The 5,620-nt window shown below is 40.2% G+C and overlaps 1 long non-coding RNA gene and 1 pseudogene across 1 annotated transcript; one reads left to right on the top strand and one right to left on the bottom strand.

Annotated features, from left to right (window-relative positions):
* LOC133860142 (uncharacterized) lies at positions 1-553 on the bottom strand. The gene is made up of 3 exons (XR_009898872.1): positions 509-553; positions 283-324; positions 1-177 (listed from the first exon to the last, which is right to left on the bottom strand). It is a non-coding gene; the product is annotated as an uncharacterized LOC133860142 (long non-coding RNA).
* Positions 554-1,734: 1,181 nt separating this feature from the next.
* On the top strand, positions 1,735-4,259 carry LOC133860141 (G-type lectin S-receptor-like serine/threonine-protein kinase At2g19130; annotated as a pseudogene).
* Positions 4,260-5,620: the final 1,361 nt, after the last annotated feature.

Below are 5,620 nucleotides of genomic sequence, written 5' to 3' on the forward strand. Positions count from 1 at the left end.
TTACATTTTCTCCCTAGAATAACGTCTTCTCTGTTGAATGAATGTGTTGCAACAGCAATATCCGCATGACAAGCACTCAATTTGACCACATTGATTGTTTGGAGATTACTATTGCAGCACTCCCAAGCATTAACTCAGTGCTTCAAAAGCTGAAGAAAACCGTCTTGACTTGCACAGCTAAAATATGATTCTTCTTAAAATAGAGCATTGTTACTACAAGCCAGTGTCAAACATTTATACAATATAGGCAAAAAATGAAGTGCAAAATTATATTGGCATCACCTTTTCGAGTAGACTTTCATTTTCTTCCTGTAGCATATCAAGCTGCAATGATATTCACACCTCATTAGTAGATTCTCAATAAAGATAAAAGTTTTCGCAATGATCCCAGTTGCCAAAGCTAAGTAAAAGATTAAGCTTATTAGCAACTTCAGGCATTCCAATCCAAAATAATTACTGACCACAGACCTTAAAGCACAAATGATATCATCTTGAATAGTAGAAATACCTCATCTTGTAGAGCAGAAGAACACTGACTACCAGTTTCTTTTAGGTTCATACTCCCCAGATCCATTGACATGCAGCCTGCTTATCGTCCAAAACTACAGAGGATTAATTTAAGAGGAACCGAGAAAACAAATTGATGAATATGTGCATTTTGAAACACCTTTATGTCAGTAAGCAGGAAAGAATTGGATTAAGTACCTTATGAAAGAATTATTGAACATCCATATTAACTAACAGAATAAAAGCCATACTATTAAAAGTCACAGGCATAAATCAATGGTAATGAAGGCATGCAGTGCTCAATTCTGCTGTAAAATTGTCACTGGCTTTTTTTTCTTTTCTTTTCTTTTTTGGATGAATGAAATTTATTACACCAAAACACAAATGAATAGAACATGTATCTCAGGAATATGAAGAATTCAAACCGAACTTGCAAAGATCAAAGCAGTGAAAGAGCAAAGATCAAATAACACCAATCCAAGGAAAAAATCTGTTGTTTCTACAAAGAAAAAAAAAAACCCAGAAAAAAAATAATAATAAAAAATAAAAAATCTAACTTTAAAGTGGTCTGCACACGGTCGGTGGGCCGTTTGTCTTGGTGGCCGGCGCTCGGTCGGTGGGGGAGGGGGACAGTGTAAATTTGTGAAATGAGTCCGAGAGAGAGAGGTGGTCTGAGAGGGACGATGTCGGTCGGTGGACGGCGCTCGGTCGGTCGGCCGTTTAGTGGGCAGCGTTCGGCGGTGGTGGAGGGGGACGGTGGTCGGTCATCGGTGGGGGAAAAGGGAGGAAATTTGGAAAACTGAAATTTGAGAGAGGAGCGTCTCCGGCAAGGGAGACAATTCCCGGCGAAGATAGAGACCTTTTCCGGCGAAAAGTGAGAAAGAGTCCGGCGAAAATGGGACCTTTTCCGGGGAAAAGTGAGAGAGAGGCCGGCGAGAGGGAGTCCAGCTGGAAAATGGAGACTTTTTCAGTAAAAATGGCGACTTTTCTGGCGAGATAGAGAGAGGAGGGGACCGGTTTTCAGAAGATTCACGAATCCCTTGGTTTGAATTGTTTTTTGGCCTATTTTGTGAAATAGTTTGAACTTTGAACGAAGTAATCGACTTTTCCAAAAAATAGTTTTCCCCCCACAAAATCAGACAAAACACGACGACAAAAATTTCCTCGGCGTGTTAGTCAGTTGCTACCTGACTCTATAAACTTCCTCTTCCACACCGAAGCGATACGAGTATTTAGACCCGTTCCTCCATCCTCCCGCTACTCTGTAAAAATTCTATGCAGCCATGGATAGGAAGAAGAATCCATGGCCCATGCTTTCTCTTCTCTTCCTCGGCTTATCTGTCAACAACCATCCTTCCCTTGGAGCTGACACCATCTCTGCCAACCAATCTCTCTCTGGTGATCAAACCATTGCCTCTTCAGGTGGCAATTTTGTACTGGGTTTCTTCAAACCAGGTAACTCTTCTAACTACTACATCGGCATGTGGTACGGTACTGGTAAAGTCTCAACCCAAACCATAGTTTGGGTCGCAAACAGAGATAAACCTGTCTCTGATAAGAGTTCTTCTGTGTTAAGAATCTCGGATGGTAATTTGGTTCTCTTCAATGAGTCCCAAATCCCAGTTTGGTCCACAAATTTGACCTCCACCACTTCATCAAGTCCTGTACAAGCTGTTCTTCTAGATGAAGGAAATCTTGTTCTGAAAGATGGGTCTAATTCATGACAACATTTATGGCAAAGTTTTGATCACCCAGCTCATACATGGCTTCCTGGTGCTAAGTTTGGATTGAACAAAAGTTCCAATCAAAACCAACGCCTCATTTCATGGAAGAATGAGGAGGATCCTGCACCAGGACTCTTTTCTCTTGAGCTAAAGGTAAATACCAGTGAGTATATTATTCTGTGGAATAGGTCCATTCAGTATTGGACTGGTGGAGCTTGGGATGGGAAGATTTTTAGCTTAGTTCCTGAAATGGCAGCCAATTATATCTACAACTTCAGTTATGTTAACAACACAAATGAGAGTTATTTCACCTATTCTATTGACGATCCTTCCATCATTTCTCTATTCGTGATTGAAATTTCTGGGCAGATTCAGCAAAAGACATGGTTAAACAATAACAATATGTGGAATTTGTTTTGGTCTCAACCGCAAACACAATGCGAGGTTTATGATTTTTGCGGGGCTTTTGGTACCTGCAACGAACAATCAAAGCCTTTTTGTAGCTGCTTGACAGGTTTTATTCCTCAGTCGCAGAACGATTGGAATTTGTCAGATTATTCTGGTGGGTGCATGAGGAGAACTCCTTTACAGTGTAAGAATACCAATCTTACTAATGGGCACGAAGACAGGTTTTTACCAATGCCCAGCATGGTATTGCCTGTCCAACCACAATCTGCTGGGGTTGGAAGTGCTATAGAATGTGAATCCACCTGCTTGAATAGTTGCTCCTGCAATGCTTATGCTTATGAAAGCAATAACTGTTCATTTTGGGTTGGAGATCTCTTGAATCTGGAACAACTCTCAGGAGATGATCCTAAAGGGAGAACTCTATATCTCAAACTTGCAGCTTCTGAGTTCTCAACTAAAAAGAATAATAAGGGGATGATTGTTGGTGCCATTGCGGGCTCAGTTGCAGGGGTAGCAATTCTGCTAGGCCTTTTTATAATCCTTATGCGAAGAAAGAGAGCTGTTGGAACTGGAAAAGCAGTAGAGGGTTCATTGGTGGCATTTAGGTACAGAGACTTGCAAAACGCGACCAAGAATTTCTCGGACAAGTTGGGCGGAGGAGGCTTTGGTTCTGTTTTCAAAGGGAAGTTATCTGATTCAACATTCATAGCAGTCAAGAAACTTGCAAGCATCAGCCAAGGAGAGAAGCAATTCCGCACAGAAGTCAGTACAATCGGGACAATCCAACATGTAAATCTTGTTCGGCTTCGTGGGTTCTGCTCTGAAGGTGCTAGAAAGTTGCTGGTGTATGATTACATGCCAAATGGCTCTTTAGAATCTCATCTCTTCCATGAAAAGTTTTTGGACTGGAAACAAAGATACCAGATTGCTATAGGATCAGCTAGAGGGTTGAATTATCTCCATGAGAAGTGCCGAGAGTGCATCATACACTGTGACATAAAACCAGAAAACATTCTTCTAGATGCTTATTTGTGTCCAAAAGTGGCAGATTTTGGCCTGGCAAAGCTTGTTGGGCGGGAGTTCTGCCGAGTCCTGACAACCATGAGAGGCACAAGAGGTTATCTTGCTCCAGAGTGGATTTCAGGGGGGGCCATTACAGCCAAGGCCGATGTTTACAGCTATGGAATGATGCTTTTCGAATTTGTCTCGGGAAGGAGAAACTCTGAGCCATCTGCAGATGGCAAAATTGGATTCTTCCCATCCCGGGCTGCAAGCCTCATGGCTGAAGAGGGCGATGTCCTTAGCCTATTAGATCCCTGGTTGGAGGGAAACGCTGATGTAGAGGAGCTCACAAGAGTTTGTAAAGTTGCTTGTTGGTGCATCCAAGATGATGAAACTAGAAGGCTGCCGATGGGTCAGGTGGTTCAAATCCTTGAGGGTGTTCTAGATGTGAACTTGGCCCCGATTCCACGATCTCTCGAACTGTTTGCTGACAATCAGGAGCACATAGTTTTCTTCACCGAGTCATCTTCAAGCCAAAGTTCACAGGCACGGAGCAACACTTCATTTGCTTCCTCTCAGCCCAAGAGTGGCGTGTCATCAACGAGTGCAAAGACTTGAGAGCAATCGAATGAAGGCATCTCGAGCTCTTATATTTTTAGTAAAGAATGCAGTTTCTAATTTTTTTTCTTTTAAATTTGTGTGCTAATAAATGTTATATATGGCTTATATTTTTCTGGTAGGAGTGTACGTTTGTGTATTCTTTGGAAGCATTGCTTCAAAATCTCAAATAATGCAATTGTGTATGGCTACTGGTATAGCCATTAGCAGTTATTCAGTTTATCATTTGATCATCTCTATTACTTTGTTAGTTGTTATGGTTTACACAAGCAAATTGTAGGAGAGCATGTTTATTATAAGATTTTGGTATAGCCGGAGCTAGGTTTGTGGTAGGAAAGGCTGGAAAATAGTAGGGAATTTAGGGTTTCAAATAGGGTAAGGCAAGAGGATTGGTTTGGAGGCGTGATGTGGTGTGGAGTCAATAATAAATAAACTACTCGCAATAGAATGAACCTTTTGTAGGATAGGGTCTATGTGGGGTGACGAACCTCAAGAACGGCTAGTTTGGTTGTTAAGTAACTAAGATTAACTTTAATTTAATTCAGAAAATATATTCGATTTTGATTTTTTAATTTGAACTAACTAAAAACATAAAAATGAGATAGTATGAAAAAGTTATAGGGGACTAATTTCACCACTAACCTTATAATAATGGTAAATTGCATTTAACATGGGAATTCCACTTATATAAATGATGTAACTCGTGTGTGTTTGTTAAGCACCCAACGATGTTGCAAGAAATTTCTTTTATTAAGAAATAAGTGTAACCCAACTTCAGTTGGTATGGATCGTCCACCTAACTACTAAGATGCGGTACGATCCGTCTTCTCTATTTATGAATTATCAAATTTCGTAATTAGCATACACGTAATCAAGGGATAAGCATAATTCATTTTTCGGCAAGACATAAATTGTTTTACCTAAATTAAACTAACTAGGTTGCAATAGCAGTTCATCCTTCCTAGACGGGACCTATATAACCTTCATGATTTTGTGCCCTGAAAAACACGTTTACAACATTCTTTGGCAGTACAAGCTTAAGAATTTGGAATTATTTATGAAGAAATCATCGCTGGACAGAGAATCAGTCACCTTCCTTTTGTCATTCAAGATGGGTTTCTTTCTTTTTAAGGGACTTGGCAACGCTTGCCTAATACTTTCTCGAGGGAGGAGAGTTGCATGCTGCATGCAGGTGGCACTGCTGGAAATTTTGGGCATGACAAGACCATTACTATATATGTGTAAGAGCATTCACAATTTCAGTGGTTTTTTTATATTTATATACAAAATGATTAATCAAAATTTATTTTTTTTAGTTTAACTCATCACTTTTCAAAACTTGCTTTCAACCGTTTATTTAA

Source organism: Alnus glutinosa, chromosome 2, assembly GCF_958979055.1.
Source record: "Alnus glutinosa chromosome 2, dhAlnGlut1.1, whole genome shotgun sequence".
Classification (NCBI taxonomy): Eukaryota; Viridiplantae; Streptophyta; class Magnoliopsida; order Fagales; family Betulaceae; genus Alnus; species Alnus glutinosa.